We start from the raw sequence: 19,425 nt of genomic DNA, 5'->3' as shown, positions 1-19,425 counted from the left end.
AGTTCATCAGTTGACGTTGAACATTTTTATTCCCCGTTTTGTCGTCGTAGTTGTTGTTCTCTGTTGTTAGCGACGTCATACGTCCAGCTTGTGCAACGAATATTATTCAAACGCCTTTTAAGCATTTTTTAAATTGAATACCTATACAATGGCCGGTTGATAAGATAAGGGCCGCATTATCACTTACAGGAGACCCTGTATATAGGCTAGCAGAAATACCCGGCGCTTCCCGGGCTTTCTTCAATTACTGGGAGGATTGGAAAAGTGACAAACCGTTATAAAGGAATAAACTGTTATAATAACAGAATTAAAGGTGTGACAAACCATTGTAAAGGCATATATTCACGTCTGAAACGCATTGTTGGAAACCACGGTAACCAAAGTAAACGTTCCGAAAGTAATTGTTGAGGCCCCAAAACTATTGTTGCCCGACAGTTTTCCGCCCATTTCGGGCATTTGCCCAGCTCTGACGAACTTTTAAAGTAGCCTACGGTTCAATCCCGGACCTGTCTGGTATATATGCAAAATCTGGCGACGATCGGTCTAAAACTGTAAATTTGTATAAAGAACATACATATATACATACATACATACTTTCACATTTATATATAAGACTAGCTATAATACCCGGCGTTGCCCGGGGTTTTCTTCAATGAAGCTTTTTGAATCACGTGCTATCTCTCTATTTCTTTGAGGGACACGCAAACCGTGTCTAAGTTAACCAATATGGCGACTTCCTGCGCGACTCATGAAATAAACAAATCTAGATGAAAGGAAACGTAGAAATTAATACATATTTTTTTTCCTGTTTTAAGGGCGCTAGGTATTTCGATTCCCCCTCCCCCTGACCTTCAAGTTATCTATTTCTGCCTGTTTCAGCTTCCAAAAATGCTTAGTTAAAGCTGTGGAATTTTTAAAATGTACTCTACGGGCCCATAATTAATTTTAAAATACCCTAACCCACATGAATTTATGCAGTTGAATATTAAAAGACAATTCGCGGAGACATTAATTTTCATGCTTGAGAAGACATAAATAAAAAGTTGAAATCAATGTTATTGCATGGATATTCAACTCGAAAGTAGGTCCGGCTGATTACTTCATAGTATTTAATCTCCTGGGCTTCGTATATCTTTAAGCGAACTCAATATTTCAAAAATCGAGTATTTAATACAATTTTTAAAATTATTGATGTGACAGAAAAGCCCCCACCAAATTTTCGTATTTCTACATTAAAATCGGCAATTTCAACACTGATTTCTATGAGGATCACAATTTCCCTGACCCTCAAAGCGATGCTGATGATGATAACGACGTCGTTCAAAAAACCTCATTACTGGGAGTATTGAAAATGTGGCCAACCATTATAAAGGCATAAATATTATACATGTACTGACAGCGTTGAAGAAATGACAAACCATTGAAAAGGCATATACATGTCTGAAACGCATTGCTAAGGAACCATGGTAACCAAAGTAAACGTTCGGAAAGTGATTGTTGAGGCCGAGAAACCATTGTTGCCCGACAGTTTTTTGCCCATTTGGGGCATTTGCCCTGCTCTGACAAACTTTTAAAGTAGCCTATCGTTTAAGTCGAGTCCCATTTGGTATATATGCAAAATTTGGCGACGATCGATCTAAAATTGTAGATTTGTATAGAGAACATACACACAGACAGACAGAAAATCAATTTTATATCTATCTATATCTATATATACGTATATATAAAATTGATTTTCTGTCTGTCTGTCTGTGTGTATGTATGTTCTCTATACAAATCTACAATTTTAGATCGATCGTCGCCAAGTTTTGCATATGTACCAAATGGGACCCGACTTGAACGATAGGCTACTTTAAAATTTCGTCAGCCCAGGGCAAATGCCCCAAATGGGCAAAAAACTGTCCGGCAACAATGGTTTTTGGGCCTCAACAATCACTTTCTGAACGTTTACTTTGGTTCCCTAGACATGCATATGCCTTTACAATGGTTTGTCACTTCTTTAATGCTGCCAGTACATGTATAATAGTTTATGCCTTTATAATGGTTTGCCACATTTTCAATACTCTCAGTAATGAGGCTTTTGGAATAGACGTCATAATCATCATCAGCATCGCTTTGAGGGTAAGGAAAAGGGTGATCCTCCTAGAAATCAGTGTTATAATTGCCAATTCTATTGTATAAATGCGGAAATTTAGTGGGGTTTTCTGTCACATCAATAATTTTAAAAATTGTATTGAAATCTCGATTTTTGAAATATTGAGGTCGCTTAGAGATAGATATACGAAGCCCAGGAGATTAAATACGAAGTAATTAGCCGGACCTACTTTGAGTTGGATATTCATGCAATAACATTGATTTCAACTTTTTATTTATATCTTCTCAAACATAAAAATTAATGTCTCCGTATTGTCTTTTGATATTTATTTGCATAAATTCATATAGTTTAGGATGTTTTTAAAATTAGTTATGGGCCTCGTAAAGTGCATCGAAAAAATTCCACAGCTTTAATTAAGCATTTTTGGAAGCTGAAACAGGCAGAGATGGTTAACTTGAAGTTCAGGGGGAGGGAATCGAAATACCTTACACCCATAAAAAAAAGGGGGGGGGAACTATTAATTTCTACGTTTCTTTAAATTTAGATTTGTTTATTTCATGAGTCGCGCAGGACGTCGCCATATTGGTTAACTTAGACACGGTTGGCATGTCCCTCAAAGAAAGAGGGAGATATCGCATGATCCAAAAAGCCTCATTGAAGAAAACCCGGGCAGCGCCGGGTATTGTAGCTAGTATATAGATAAGATGTAATCGGTATGAAAAAAAATCTTGATTTTTTTTTTTAAATCTAAAAATCAGATATTTTATTTTAATTAACTGACAACTTATTGAAACAAATCTTGTTAATCATTAAGAATGCATATTTTCACATCGCCTAACTGATTTTTTCTCCTAATCTCTCAAATTTAATTCAGCACTAATGAATAAACTACAAACGAACTACAAGCAGAAAATACAAACACCAATAATCTGTGTTTATGTAATATGAAAGGTAGTTGAGCCCAAATTATATAACTTCATGGATTAACATTTTTCTTGTAAAGGAAAGTGCTTTTTATACATTCGCGAGTGCTCCCCACCTCCCATTAAAGTGAATGCGTCGTGGCAACTCAAGTATCACACATATAGTGCAGGTATCTAAATTCACCCGATATACAATCAAAGGTCCATTCAACATCAACTAAATAAACAAACTGTTATTGACAAGATTGTTTCTTGCACAACTGGTGGATATGTTTCCGACTTGCATTATGTTGCTTAAATGTTTGCGCATTTTTATTCATTCACAGATCTGGTGAGTTTTGGTAGAAAAAAACGAGCAAACTCGAAATTTTAATACGAAAAGTAAAGTCGAAAGCCGAACTATATTTACGTTGGTGTATAACATCTATTATTATTTTGAATCGGCATATCACGGCATAGAATTCAAGGCTTTAATGCAAAAAAAATTTCTCTGTTTTTTAATCATGGGAACTCTAGTGCCACACTGCAATGCACTGAAAATATTTGGTGCAGTGTTTAGCTAAGTGCTAAGTTCACCTCCGTATATTTTTCTGCAATTTTTTCCATGCACAAAATCTAGAAGTAGAGCAGCTTTCTATCTGCACTGTATTTAGGCATCTAGGGGTTAAGTTCAAGTCTATATTTACCCCATCTTCTATAATCTTTTAATCACGAACTCTACCACATATCAATAACATGCATACCATACCAGGTTACTTTCACTTCAATATCACTTATAATTTACGAAATAGATGCAAAATTTTTGAATTTTGACAAACAAATGTGAAAAAATTTCAGTACTTTTCCGTGAAGTATCGATAACTTTCACTTTCAAAAGCGAAGATGGTTATAATTTTGCTCAATACTTGGACCTTGAGTTCTCATGTTCTTAAAAGCCACTATTCTCTTGCAAAAACTACATCACTTTTTTGCATATGATTGTGTCGCTAAATATGTGATGAATGGTTCATCTAATCTTCCTTCAGTTTTGAAAATGATTTTCTAACTCGTATAATAACGTGTTCGGCTGGCTTTTGTTCCTGAGTTCTGTAAGGTCAGGTACAAACTAACCTAAGAAAGTTATGGAACTAATCGACAATTTGGAACAACTAAACTACCCCATTCGCTAAAGTATTGGGAAGTAAATTAATGGTTTTGAAATCTTTTGAGCGCCAAAGTATGGCCATTTTGAAAAAAGACAGAAAAATTCTAGAAAATGAAAATAGTGAATTGAAGGAGGGAACAAAATATGCTGAAGACAGCAGCAGATAACTAAATTGACTCTACGTACATGACATTTAACGCTACAAATGAAGCCTATCAGCACATGGATATTCTGGACATATGAAGTCGCAATAACACCCACGTCATCTCGTATTTATTACTGGAAGCTTTTTCCGAAAAATATATATTTTTAAAAAATGACAAGGAATGGAGGAAACTATCATGTTAACAGACAGCTACTTCTAATGGTAAACCAACAGACTTTTGGTTATGTCATGCGGACTTCAAATGTCCCCCCCCCCTCCCAGTATAACCCAAAATATAAATAACTTCGGCAACACAAATATGTTCCTGCATGCGCCAATTCGTAAAAATTTCCCAAAGGAATGTTTGCAAGTTGCACATATGTGGGTAAGCAATAGTAGTTATACTTCAAATACAAAAAAATGCAAAAAGAAAAAATGTTGATAGGCTACTTCAACTTTTCAAGAGCAGCTACTAATTTGATTAAAAGCATGACATAATTAAAAAAAGCCATAATTATACTTGAGGGGAAAAAAAATTGAGTCTTTTTTTTTTCCGAACAAATGCAAAAGTTTTGATTTTTTTTATTTGAATTTTTTTTGTGGGAATAAAATGCAAAATTTCCGATTTCAAAACTTTTTTGCAAAAATTCAATTTTTTCATTTGCGAAATGTACGTATCCCTATGTACAGTATATCATATAGTACGATTTATCATGTTTACCAACGACGCTACGCTTGGGTGCTATGCATAATCGCCGGTATGAGTGATTGATTTTTTTTTTTAGAGAAATTCATCAAACTTATCAAAATGCTCGGCGATCATGAATAATAATCACATTTATCGTAACAAATATGCACAGTGATTTCGATATTTCATCATGAGAAAATCGAAACTCAAATAAACTTTCCTCTACTTCACTTTCTCCTTGATTTAAGGTTTTCCCACGATGGAAACTTTGTGGCACGATTCACCCGAAGCACAGGACATCAAAATGCGGAGTTTTCTTGCATGTGTATCAGGAAAACTTTCTTCATCGCAAATGCAGGAAATCCCAAGTCAACACCAGATCGCTTGCTGCGTATTGCACTATTTGCTGAACTTCAAGCACAAAGGTAAAGAACTGATGAAACCCTTTGAAATTAAGGCTTTCATTATACAGATGGTTCATCCGAGTGCCAACAACGTTAATTGCCTAAATATGGTGGAGGTAAACACAACTAAAATAATTAATATTTTATTTTTAAACTATTTTTTACTCTAGCAATCAATCTTCAAAGCCTTGATAAATGCGTGTTCTACTTCTAGGTAACCGGGCAAATCTGCTGATTATATTTTGGGGCACATGCCTCACTTGCCCATGCGGAAATTGGGCCCTGTACGTGTCTATGCGCCAGATTCCATTGACGCGCTATAACGCGTCAAATACCCGGAATTTCGGAAAAGGACGCATAAAAATTTTGTTCATGCGTCCTCCGGGACGCGTTCTTTCCTAGTTCTAAAAAGAAAGTATAGAGAGAGAAACCTCTCCAACGTTTTTTTCCTTTTTATCGTCTCTCATGATCGCGCGACTTCGAAAAAGTGGTTTTTACTACTTTGTACACGATACTGTATTAATATACTCGCGGGTTGTTGAAGAATAAGATGAGGGATATCTAGTTGCTTCCCTGAATGAGGGGCCGTTTAATTGTCAAATTTTGGAGTTTTTATTCCCCCTGCGGATTTTCTCCCTTCTGGTCACATACCGGAGGTTTCGCGGCTATCTGCCGGCATTCAACGACAGCGTCTATACGGCGTAAATTCGCCTTGTTCCTACAATATTGCGAATGCGCATTTTTTTTTAATCGTTAAGGATCGGAACGCCCGTTCAAATTGTAAAACTTACCCGATATCGTGAAAACAAAACCGAATCTCTTAAAAACTCTACCTTGAATATCCACAGGTTTGCCATTTAGCTGCTATGTGGTAGTAGTCACCGTTTCGCATCGCGAAAATCACGGGTGTGTACGCAGTATCGGCTTTTGGAGGGGCACAAGGATCTAATTCTTCACAGAAAGTTTGGGTCACTAACACTCGAAAAAATTTTTAAATTAACAGATAGTATATATATAAAAGAAATTTTATTTTATTCCAATATTTTAATTTTCTGCAAAAATATTTTCAATTTTCGATCTTTAGGGGGGGGGGGAATAGGCTCCTTATGACCCCCTGAATTTTGCTTTTGGTGAAAAGAAAATCCGGGTTTGGATCGCATGATTGCGCAATGGTAATCGGCTAAAAATGTGATTTTCTAAGGTGTCCAAATTTTGAGTTAGCTATTCCTTTGAAAAAAAAAACTTCTGGTTGCCCATGGCGATCACACAGACCTACAACACAAATATGCATACATTAAGCTTCAAATGCACGCATTATCAGTTTGGAAGATAGATGCAGAACTGCAATTAGAAAGGGGAGGGACAGGCAGATCTAGTGTCCCGGGCTCTGGACTAGGGGGGTGGCACAAAATTCACCCTTTATAACTGCTTCTACATTACTACTAGGAAGTATCTAGTTACGGCGCTAGATAGATGGCACCACCTACTGAACACAAAACACGCCAAATGCTGGGCACACACACATAAGCACACTGTTAAGTTTCTCCAACACAAATCCGACACAGCTCCCATATTCAGGTGTGAAAATATGTGGCAGTTAAATGGCGACAGATCAGAGTGGTGGACCATCAGGGAGGGAAAATAAAATCATTTTACCAGGAAAACCAGTGTTAATAGGGAATCAGAAGTGTCTGAGAGAGGAGAGAGAGAATCTAATTTGCTTTTAAATTTTATCAGAAGATATTGAAAAGGTGTTGACTGTTTTATTCATAATATTCGAAAAGGTGGCTATATATGTAACTGCAAGCTTGTCAAGCACGCATGCTCAATCTTTTTGCACAAGGCATTCACAACTTCCCGTTCGCCACCACACTCTATAAGCATGCTTACACAAGCACCAGTTTGTATACTGAAGTAATAATTATGGGAAATTCACAGAGACAAACAATTAGGCATAAGTGAGTGAGCGAGTGACCGAGTCAATGAACAAGTCAGTGAGTGAGTGATGCACTCATTCGCTCACGTCGGTGACCGAGTGAGTAAACGAGTGAATGAATAACACTCATTTACTGACTCTCACTTGCTCACTAACTTGCTCATTCACAAGCAGAGTTCAGTGAAGCATGAAGACTGATATACAGGTATCCGCATGCTTATGCTTGAGAACAAGCGTGATTACCAAAATTCATTCAAGCCGCCTATACAATCGCGATGCTGGCGCTAAATTCTCATACAGACGCTCAAGCGCGCTTTCAGTTACGTGCGTAGTCACCTTAATGTTCAAAAATTGGAATCGTGTATTTCTCAATTACCCTTTACGAATGCTTTATGTGGTTCCTTTCCTTTTCCCCAAGGTACCAGAAGTCAACACTCGTGCAATCCATCTAGCGAGCTTGTTTATGAGGGGCATTATAACGCTTGGAATGGTACTTGGAATAACTGGCTATCCAATCCGATTGGAGAACAGTTTACCGTGGAGATTTTTCAATGGTAAACTGTTCCATTCGTTATACCTCCAAGCTGCTCAAAAAGAAGAACCTAGAGACTTGTGTGAAGGAAACGTTAGTATACAATTTTTTTTTTCATCATTGTTTTCACACACACACACACAACTAATATTTTGATAAAATTTTTCTAGTAAAATATTCCAGTTGTTGCGGTTATTAAAAACTAATGAAACATGACCATGAACAAAGTAAAAAAAATTCTTTGCTATTTAAAAAATAAAATATAGTGGAACTTCGGTTAACGAGCAGCAATTCACATAATGAACAAAAATTTGAAACAAATCTTGACTCGGTTAACGAGCAATGATTCGCATTATGAGTAAAAAATTTGCGCTTTGTTTATTTATTTTGACGTTATCACAGCTCAAGTCAAAGAAGGTAAAAACCTCTTCCAGCAAAATTTCCCTTCGACTAAATTTTTCCCACGCATTCCGAAAAATGTGCTGCCATTTATACGTAATAAAGTATTTTACAATAGAAAAGTATTGCAACTGCATTAATTTCTTTATTTTCTTCAAAAAATTCTTTTGTTTGATGAACTCTCAAAATTCCCCATTTAGACAAATTTTGGCCAATTTTTCCCCCAAATATGGGAAATTTCCCACGAAAGACCATCACTGACTGAAGTGGTGGTTTTTCTACCCACACACACGTGTTGTGGAATTGTGGGTAAATTTTTCCTGCAGTCTCTGGTAAGCGCGCTTCACTCGGAAAAGTAGCACACGTAAGAATGTGAATATTTACAATGCAAAACTAGGTGTAGCATTGCAGTCATGCGTATGTGAGCTTGATGTTTTCATTAATTTATTTTTTGAAGTCTGGAGAAAACTGTGGATTGATTGCATTATTGAACGTGACTTTGAGGGGCTAGCTTACGAACAGGAGCCACTACTAGTAGAAGAGATTACGTGCTTGGGGAAGACCAGAGGCGGATTTAACGGCGAGAAACCCGACTTCTAAAGAGCCTCGAAAAACCCAAACTTCACACTTTTTTCTAATCTAAGGGGCCAAATATTTTCTGCGCCCGGGGCCTCGATCAACTTTAATCCGCTATTGGGGAAGACCATGGACTTGAGGTGCATGAGGATGATATTCAAGAACAAGTCATGAAAAATGTCTGGAAATTGACGGTAGATGAAGTTATGGATCTCTTGTACGCACCAGCAAGAGTTTATGGGTGGTATCTCATCTGAGGAAGAGAGAAGTGAGAGAAGTCCCTCTCACATAAAATGAGATTAGAGAGATGTGTAGACTGCAGGAATCTGTACAAAACTATGTAGAAAAGAACCACCCAAATAAAGCGGTAGCAGTGTGCGAGCAATGAATCTGTCCAACGAACACTGCAATTTCCCAGAAATCCTAAAAAGGAGGCAAAAGCAAGTGCCATTGGATAAAGTTCTTTTTGAAATTCACGCGAAAAGAATAAGTTTGCAAACAACGAGTCTATAAATCGTCCTAAACGACAGTTCTCCTCTCACTTGTGCCCGAGTGGCGCCGTGGTAAGATGCTCGTCTTCCACTATGAAGGTTACCATTAAGGTCCATGGGTTTGAATCCAGGCATAGAACGTTAGAAGCAAGTTCCTTACCTACCGAACCTGGGGCGACCACCGATGGATGGAGCCTTCATTTCCCACCCAACTCCTCTGGTTGGAAATTGCCGTATGGCGATATATGACCGGGGTTGGTGTGCGGTAAAGCAGCAGTCCTCCTCTCTCGTCGTTTAGAGCAATGGTTCTCAACCTGGGGCTATGTGTGCCCCCCCCCCCTAGCATTCCTGAGATATTCTAAGAGGCCGCGGGTAAAATTGAGATAGAAGAGCCACGACAAGTGGTGGAGGGGGCCACAGAGAGATGTAAAGAAATAAAGTATTAAGTGAAATAATAAAATGTGATTATACTTCCAGAATCCAGCTGTTCATGGAGAAGGGAGCCATCTAAACAGAGACGCAACTAGATGCTTGGTCACCCAGGACAAGCGCACATTTTGACGCCCCCCCCCGTAATGTTGGAAGTTTAAAAATGAAATTTGCGCCCCCCGGCTCTAGCGCCCAGGGCAGGAGACCCGCCTGCTTCCCCCAGTTGCGGCCCTGCATCTAAACCTGTAGGCATGGCTTTGGGTCACCTCTTGTCCATAGAGCAATTCATAATCGCATTTGGTATTATAATTTTTGAGTGTAAGCTGTTGCGGTTATTTCCAGCAAAATAAGAGAGGCCCATGATGGTGAGACGGCCATGCAAAGAACCCCAGAAGGAGGAAGCACAGTGAACTCTGGCCCAGTTAAGGTGCGGATTTATAGTAATGTGTCAGGAGAGGCGATTTACTATGTAGGTTCGTTGAATCGTCTAGTGTTTCACAGACATATTATTCTCATACAATTCATCTCTTGAGAGGGATGGCAATCTTTCCTTCCTTCCCCCAATTTTTGATGAGTGCCCTGGCCAGGGTAACAGAGATCGATATTATTTATAAAATTTTTGTTTATTATAAGTTCAGTTTTGACGAAACTGAATTCAATAATGGAAAGGGTTTCGTTCCTTCATGAAGGTAGGGCAAAAAGGACCCTAGGTTAGGCGAGGAGGCCACGAGAAGAAAATATAGTTAAAAGGGGGGCATGGGCTAAAAAATGTTGAGAACCACTGGTTTAGAGTAAGTTAATTTGTAAACATTATCGTATTTTTGTATATTTAATTTTATGGCTATTATTTTTATTAATTTTTACATTATGGTTATTTTATTGTATATTATTTTGTTTAATTATTGATTGAATGTCGTTTTTATTAATAATTATTATGTGAATGTGGAACGAATCATTCGAGTTTCCATTATTTGCTATAGGGAAGTTTGATTCGAATAATGAGCACGATGGCGGAACGAATTAAGCTCGTTAACCGAAGAGAGAAAGAGAGCGAGTTTCACTGTACTTAAATACAAGATGAACTGGGGTCTTTAACGCATGGCCCTCGCTTTCTGTAGTGGCTCTATTGCGGCTTTGGCTTACGTAGTTTCAGACTTTATATATATGCTACTTTCAGCAAGTAACCTGAATTAAAGCTCACAATCATCGAGCTATATTACTGGAGGGAGCATCCAACCGCCGCGACGGCGTAGACCGTACACATCAAATGCGAGGAAACTACGTGACTCGATGAAAACAAAGTTCATTTGCCATAGAAATGTACAGTTTGGTCTCTAAATATTGCGTTTTAAGGATAGAGATGATTGATGAAAGCAATTACTTCAGAAGTAATGAAAGAAATAATAATAAAAAATAATTCCAGAATTAATGAAGGAAAATCCAAGAATTGATATAATATATTTGGAATTCTCTCATTAATTCTAGAATTTTTCTTTCATTAATGCTAAAATTACCGCTTTCATTTATTTTGGAACTGAAATTCTGTTTCATTAAAACTAGAATTTTTCTTTCATTTATTCTGGAATTATCACTTTCATTAATTTTGAAATTATAAATTTCGTCGATGCTGAAAGTATCTCTCATTAATTCTGGAGCTATCTTTAATTACTCTCATGAAAGAAATGCGACACATGAGAGGAAAAAATCTAAATGAAAGAAACATAGAAATGAATCGATCTGCCTGTTTTTGCTTCAAAAAATGCTTGATTAAAGCTGCGGAATTTCTGCAATGTAATTTATATATGCGCCCATATCAAAATATCCTAAACTATATGGATTGATGCAATTGGATAATATAAGACAATACGGAGACATTCTCATTTTCGTGCTTGAGAAGATGTAAATAAAAAGCTGAAATTAATGTTATTGCATGGATATCCAACTCAAAAAAGTGGGGGTCTGGCTCATTATTTTATATTTCATTTTCTGGGCTTCGTATTTCTAAGCGAACTCAATATTTCGAAAATCAAAAATTCAATTTAATTTTTAAAATTATTGATGTGGCGGAAAACCCCACTAAATTTCCGCATTTCTATGCTAAAATCGGCCATTTTAACATTGATCTCTATAAGGGATCTATATAAGATCTATATGAGGGATATAATGATCTATATAAGGGATCGTGTTTGTTTGCACCGAGTCACGTGATCTTCCGATGGAAATGGGGAGACATCGTTCTCAGCACTGCCAAGGAGGAGACCACTGACGTCATACTCCCTCCAGTAATGTAAGCTCGATGCTCGCAATATCTTTCCCAACCTTCATGATATTCATCTGCAATTTTCACAAAAGTTGCTCTATATTTGTCGGCTATCAAATTATGAAACATAAATGGTATCTTTCGCACAGACGTGTGCGTAAAAATTATTTCCTTCAATTGCTCATGTCATGATTATCGATATTTCGCAAAAAAAAAAAAATTAAAAATCATAAATTTCGCATTTATTCGCAAAAAAAAAAAAAGAATTCAGGTCAAATTTTCTCACAAAAAATAAAAATTAAAAAAAATAAAATATATTTTAAAAAAATATCATATATCACAGGCCCTCGTCTAAAATGATTTTTCTGAGGCCCCCCTACCTTGCTGGAAATGCTTACTCTCGATAATTTGAACCAGATCTCATTTTCATGTGAAGCCCTCTGCACTAGAGGTTTCTGGGCCGTGGCAACACCTTCTAGAGTAAGCTTTAGAAGGTACTGGCCGTGGTCGGTCGGACCTATGCATTAAGACGACACTGGTTGGATGCCACGTGTAAAGTCAATTTATTTTAACTCTATTCTGCTGCTGTGTCTTCAGTAGAATACCATGCTGTTCATCCATTCCAATATACAGTAGAGTCTCGTTTATCCGACCTTCCGTATTATCCGACGTCCCACCGCAACAAAAAAATGATCAAACACCAACTGTTGAGCTTTCAGAATTTCACATAACGACGGAGTATTAAGGCTCTAGAAACTGTAGTTAAATACATTGAGCAACAAGAAACTGCTACAGGAATCGGCGTAATGATGCTGCATAAATGGCGAGATTTGACAGCGAAGAAACGGCACTAGTCAGGAAAACAGACTACAATCAAAAATCTTTCTAAATCATCACAGGATTGAACTTTTTTAAGTGTTGTAATTAACTTCAAAATATTCTGTAACTAAGTCCATTTTCTCAATTTTTTGATGTTTAGCTGTAAACATGATTATTAGGTCCGCCGTGTGCAAAATTATAACATAGTTTGACGTTTAATAGGCTTTTCCTTAACACCTCCGTATCATCCGACGTTCTGCCGGCCCGTTCATGTCGGATAAGCGAGACTACTATACGCATTTGTCAATTTTTTCGTAAAAATGCCCTTAAATTTGAGCCCAAAAGATTTCAAATCTTCTAACTTACTCCACAAAACATGTGCGAATGGAAAGTTTGATCCTTTCAAATTGTAGATTAGCATAATTTTTCTACAGAACTCGGAAACGAAAGTCAACTGAACCCCGTATTTTAGGAGCTAGAATTTCATTGTCAAAACTTATTTTAAAGAAATCGTCTTCGTATTTATGGAGAAAAGCAGCAATATGATATTCGCTCAGATGAATGACACCTTTGAACCACGACTTATGTCGTGATACTTTTTTCTTTCTGGTAGGTTAAATACGCACTGCTCATTTTTGTTGAGTGCAAAAAAAGTTACCTTCGTCTTGTGGGCACAACAGAGTTAAATTCTTTGAATTCTTTAATGAATGCGCGTCACCCACAAGATTCACTTTATGCGCCCAGCATTAGTAGTGCAAAATGTTGTCACCAAGAAGAGTTTTTAATAATTTGAAGCACATAGTCATGTAACGCGAGAAGTCTGATACTAGATCAGCGATTCCCAACGTGGGCGCTAACACCCCCTAGGGAGCGATAGAATGTTCCAGGGAGGGCGGTAGAAGCGGGTATAACTTGTGATGCTAAGGGCTAGATCGCGTTGGGGGGGCGATGGGACAAAAAGATTGGGAAACTATGTACTAGATCCTTCATTTTCGTATTTAGTTTCATATTCTTTTAAAATATCAATTATAGCTTGGAAACACATGGAAGAATCTATATATATAAAATTGATTTTCTGTCTGTGTATGTTCTCTATACAAATCTACAGTTTTAGATCGATCGTCGCCAAATTTTGCGTATATACCAAATGGGACCCGACTTGAACGATAGGCTACTTTAAAATTTCGTCAGAGTAGGGCGAATGCCTCAAATGGGCAAAAAAACTGTCGGGCAGCAATGGTTTTTGGGCCTCAACAATCACTTTCCGAACGTTTACTTTGGTTACCGTGATTACCTAGCAATGCGTTTCAGACATGTATATGCCTTTATAATGGTTTGCCACTTTTTCAATAGTCGTCAGAATAATCATCAGCATCACTTTGAGGGTCAGGCAAAGGATGATCCCCATAGAAATCAGTGTTAAAATTGCCGACTTTACTGTAGAAATGCGGGAATTTAGTGACGGGTTTCCTGCCACATCAATAATTTTAAAAATTGTATAGAATTCTCGATTTTTGAAATATTGAGTTTGCTTAGAGATACGAAGCAAAGAAAATTAAATATGAAGTAATTAGCCAGACCTACTTTTGATGTAGGTCCACTTACATGGATGTCAACTTTTTATTACCATCTTCTCAAGCATCAAAATTAATGTCTCCTTATTGTCTTTTAATATTCAACTGCATAGTTTACGATGTTTTAAAATTAATTATCGGCCCGTAAAAAGTACATCGAAAAATTCCACAGCTTTAATTGAGCAATTTTTGAAGCAGAAATCGGCAGAGATGGATAACTTGAAGTTCGGGGGGGGGGGGGGGGTCGAAATACCTAACGCCCTTAAAAAAAGGAAAAAATATAATCATTTCTACGTTTCTTTAAATCTAGATTTGCTTTTCTCCTGAGTCACGCATGAAGTCGCCATATATTGGTTAACGTGGACACGGTTTGTATGTCAGTAACGATCCTCCCCTTCGTGGTCGAGTAACTGAATACGTACTCATTGATGAGTCGTCTTTCAAAACAATAATCATATTTATTTTGATTAGGGAAGATAGAGAAAAGTGCTACACAACGAGCACATCCCACCTTACAACACCACACTCATAATAATCATAAAAAAAGAGAAGAATCCCCAGGCGGGAGGCGTAATTCCATACCGTACATAGGATTTTTAACAAGGGATGCGCCTCATTGGCTAAGATCACTTGTTAGCCCGTTCGGGTTTGAGGCCGTTCTCGTAAGTACGTAAGCGAATACCGTTCCCTGATTTCAATTGCGTTGTGTATTGTTTATAAAGTATATAACCCAGGCAAAGTTTACACAAAGTAGTCATACACGAGATGCTGGAAGTTAATTAGTTTATTTACACTGTAGTTAATTGAATTAATGCAAATGGTATTTGTCATAGTACCATCATTATTAAAAATATTAATACATATTCCATTCAAAGATACTTAACAATATCTTCGGTTGGCCCCCAAAACAACTAAGCTCTTGGCCCTGAACATTATATGATCCGTGATTTTCCATTACATCTCAGTTCGCCCCCAAAACAATTAATTACTAGTACCTACACTATATGTCACATATGGGAGAGAGAATATAATCCATGCATCACTCACCAAGTTGCAGCGAGAGACCCTTCTCCAGTCTTTAGCCCCTTAGACACTCATCGCAGCCAAGAAACCGATTCCTCTGATCACAACTCTCGTCTTCACAAATCATCTCCTTTTCAGTCTAGTTTGTTACTCCATTGCTCTCTAACTCCAAACTCCAATTCCCCGTATCCAGATTTTCTCCTCCCTTTTAGATTTCATTTCGGACGTCCCCGGTCCCTTGGAAAACTCCACCCATTTAATTTGATTTGATATTTTACCCATCATCTCTAAGTTTCTATTCGTTTCTTGAAGGTTTATTCATAAGATTGGCCACTGCCGATCCATCCCTAATTTCTTTGTCCAAGCGACTCTCCCTTCAGGACCCCGAGAACCCCAACGGCCATGGCCTAACCTACATTGAAGCTTCCTATGACTAACACTCGGCATTTTAGATCCTCTGTTATACTTTAATTGCACCCCCTAAATAAAGGGATTCTATTTCTACTTAAATGGCCGTCATCTATTCTCAATCTTGAGATTTGTCTATTCATTCGTTGGTCCCCTTTATTTTCTTCGATTCCCCGCTTTTTCTCCAAGAAAACACTCCTCGGACGATCCCTTTTGCCTAGGGCACCCCTGAAGTACAACCGACCAGATGCTTTGTGACGGTAACTAAAAGATTCCCTAATGAATGGCGATTGCCCCATCTACTTACATCGGCCTGTGATTGTATTTCTTTTAATTGGGACTATGTTCCCACCGCTTGGACAAAGCTTCTTCCATCGACATGACGCCACTTACTTTAAACCCTCAAGAAACATGTCTACCATCCATAAGCAACCATTCTTATTTACGTTCCTATTATTCAATTATTTGTTTGCTGTACATATAGTAGATCGGTTACTGTCGCCTGCTATCGGCGCCTGACCTACAGTTCTAAATAGTTAAATCCAAAAATCAAATTTAAAATACTCCAAACTATCAATTTAAATATATCTGAAAATAATAATTTTAAATATTCCCTCTATTCTTTATTCCTATTTAACTAGCACGAGCTAGTTATCACGTCACTAAATCGTCACACCTAAGACGCCTTCATATACGGTATATTAAGGAGTTCTAGTCACACCCGATCTTGACTTCGGAACTCGATGTAATGCGCATGCGTGACATATTTATTGGCGCGCGTTTTTCCGGCACTGTTGGTTGGCGCCAGTATACTGCCTGGCAACGTTTAATAATACATATATCTAATTTTAGCTGCAATCGGCGTGTGCCACTCGGTGTAATGGTTAGAGTACGGGGTTTGTGTGTTGAAGGTTGTGGGTTCGAATATCAATGTAATCCCACTCGAATTCTTTGTTTAATAGTGTTACCCGCGGTCAGTTTTTGGAATATCTTGTTTCAACTTAAAAGTTTTGCCATATTTCCGGTTGTGGTAACAACATAGTTGATATTTTCAGTCCGGGGGCAGGGGCCCCCTGTAACGGCCGGAGGAGCGAAGCAACGTCCGAGGCAGTTACAGGGGGCAGTTATTAATAAAGTAGTCGGAAGCATGTTTTTTTGAGTTGTGATATTATATTGTATTTCATTATTATGATAATTATATTATGTTGCTATAAAATTTTATATCTTTGTAATATTATATCGTGATCTTTAATGAATCCTGGTGTTTGGCGATAAGTTGCCAAACGTAACAGCCATGGCTCCAAATCGGTTATGTTCGGCTCTTCGGCTAGTACGTCACGAGAAAGGTTCGGAGTTAGAATTTCCTCCGATCTTAAATGACGTCATTGTGATCTTCGCCAATGAGCGTATCCCAGGTTAAAGCCTGTGTACATAATGGAATTGTACAGGCGGGAGTGTTTTTCTTTTCTTCTTTCTGTGGCTCCCGCGCTATCTTTTTCAGGGTAGTTTTTCCCTCTTTTGCTTCTTCGTTTAGCAGCTTCCCTGACGATTCGTCCCGGAACCTTACTATGTCCCTCAAAGAAAGAGGGAAATATCACGTGATCTAAAGAGCCTCATTGAAGGAAACCCGGGTAGCTCCGGGTATTATAGCTAGTTAACGATAAAATTTAAATTATCGAGATTTCGCAAAAAAGTAGTAAAAATTCAAATTTTTCCATTTATTCGTTGAAATTGGCAAATTTCGCATTTATTGAAGTTGTTTCGTAAATACGAAATACTCATGATACATTATACAGGGTGTTGCCTTAAAATGGCGACAAACTCAGGAGAAGGTAATATTAGGCATGAGATGTACAAAAAATTGCCATAGAACATGGCATTTGCAAACCATGTTTAATCGGTGAAAATTGCAGAAACATTTATGAAGGGTGACACGTCGAGGAGGACAAAAAGCCTATAATAAATAGATCTATAATAAAAAAAATCGACAGCCTGAATAGCGCAGTTCGATGTCAAAGTAGTCGAACTGAAATGATATTAGGACTTATTATTGGGCTTTTTGTCCCATTCGATATCACACCCTTTAAAAGTATTTTTGTGATTTTCACCGACTAAGCGTGGTTTGTGATATCATGTATTATGGCAATTTTTGTTCCTCTTGATGTCATCACCTCACTGAGTTTGTTGTCACTTCAAGGAAACAACCTGTATATTGGGCTGGAACGGAAATTTTTTTTTTCGAAATTGCCATTGTAATAGAATTTAAAATATGCCTTTATGTGAGCAAATGCCATTCCTAATTTTTTCCCCCAAAATTCAAACTTCTGGAGGTTCCTCATCGCCCCTGAAGTTTTACGCACGTGTAGAATTCTGTAACATGACACCGCAAAGACGGCTTTTCTATTCCCCCTGAACAAGTGATTCATTCAGTGACCTCGATGTTTTTCTCTTGTTTTCAGTATTCATTTGCAATCTTACCCCTTAACTGAGAGGGTGTTTAGCAGTCAAAATAATGATCAGAAGCTTTTATTGTTGTGGAATCAATATAAAATCAATCTTTTATTAGGAAATCCTAAAGAGTGGGATTCTCGGGTCTCGCCTACCTATGGCGATGTTATGCTCTGTTATTTGCTAACTCAACGCAATATGAAGGCACGACAATCAAGAAAAGATTCAGCTATTGCAGACATTCTTGAAATTATCGTGCCAAAGATAGAAAATATTTGGAAAACTGTTTCAATTCCTACGGTTTCTCACCAACGGATATGCAAAATTTTCAAAGATTTTACTGTAAATACAAGAATCTTCAGAAAAATATGAGAGCAGGGAAAGGTTCTCAAACTTTCAACTTGAACTTGAAATCTTTTCAGTGCGAAGCACGGAAATTGTTTGACATTGCAGCATGCAAATGTGATTTTGAAAGACTAAGTGTGTCTTAGAGAAAGGGGGATCCCAAATTTAGAGCGAGATTTCTGGCAAGATCAAAGAAGTACACGCAAGATGGCCATTGATCGAGTAATGTCCTAACAACGAAGAAATTTGAAAACAAAGGAAAATGAAAATAGTATCCCATTTGAAGTCATCTCAAGAAGAAACGGCGGAAACTAGTTCATAAACCAAGAAAACTCATCTATATCCAACGATTCTGAGGAAAGTGATCTATATGAGCCAAAACACAGTTTACCGTTGAAGTTAGCATTTCCATCTACTAGTACTGAAGCTGGTCCATCAATCGGTGCCGAAGCAAGTACTTCATTTGCTTTTGAACAAAAACTCCAAGAAGCAGTAGAGCAAGGGATACAAAGTCATCAATCCTAGATATTTTGAAGCAAGATTTTGATACGAAGGAATTGATGGCGATCGGATGCGACGGGACTGTTACCAATACATACTGGTTATAAAAATGGTGTTATCAAATTAATAGAGAAAAAAATAGGCCGTCCCTTGCAATGGCTTATTTGTCTTTTTCACTTTAATGAGTTACCTCTAAGGTAGGGTGACCATACGTCCCGTATTTCCCGGGACAGTCCCGATATTTTCTGTTTTTTTGGCCGTCCCGACTTTTTGGCAAAAGTGTCC

At 37.7% G+C, this 19,425-nt stretch overlaps 1 pseudogene; it reads left to right on the top strand.

Moving 5' to 3' along the window:
• Nucleotides 1–19,425, top strand: part of LOC149075077 (constitutive coactivator of peroxisome proliferator-activated receptor gamma-like) — a 32,130-nt pseudogene that overhangs the window by 6,376 nt on the left and 6,329 nt on the right.

The sequence above is a fragment of the Pholcus phalangioides genome, unplaced genomic scaffold (assembly GCF_987345545.1).
Source record: "Pholcus phalangioides strain wild (caught in Gottingen) unplaced genomic scaffold, Ppha-v1.0 ptg000016l_1, whole genome shotgun sequence".
Lineage (NCBI taxonomy): Eukaryota > Metazoa > Arthropoda > Arachnida > Araneae > Pholcidae > Pholcus > Pholcus phalangioides.
The sequence above is the reverse complement of the archived record's forward strand: the minus strand, read 5'-3'. Positions and strand labels throughout refer to the sequence as shown.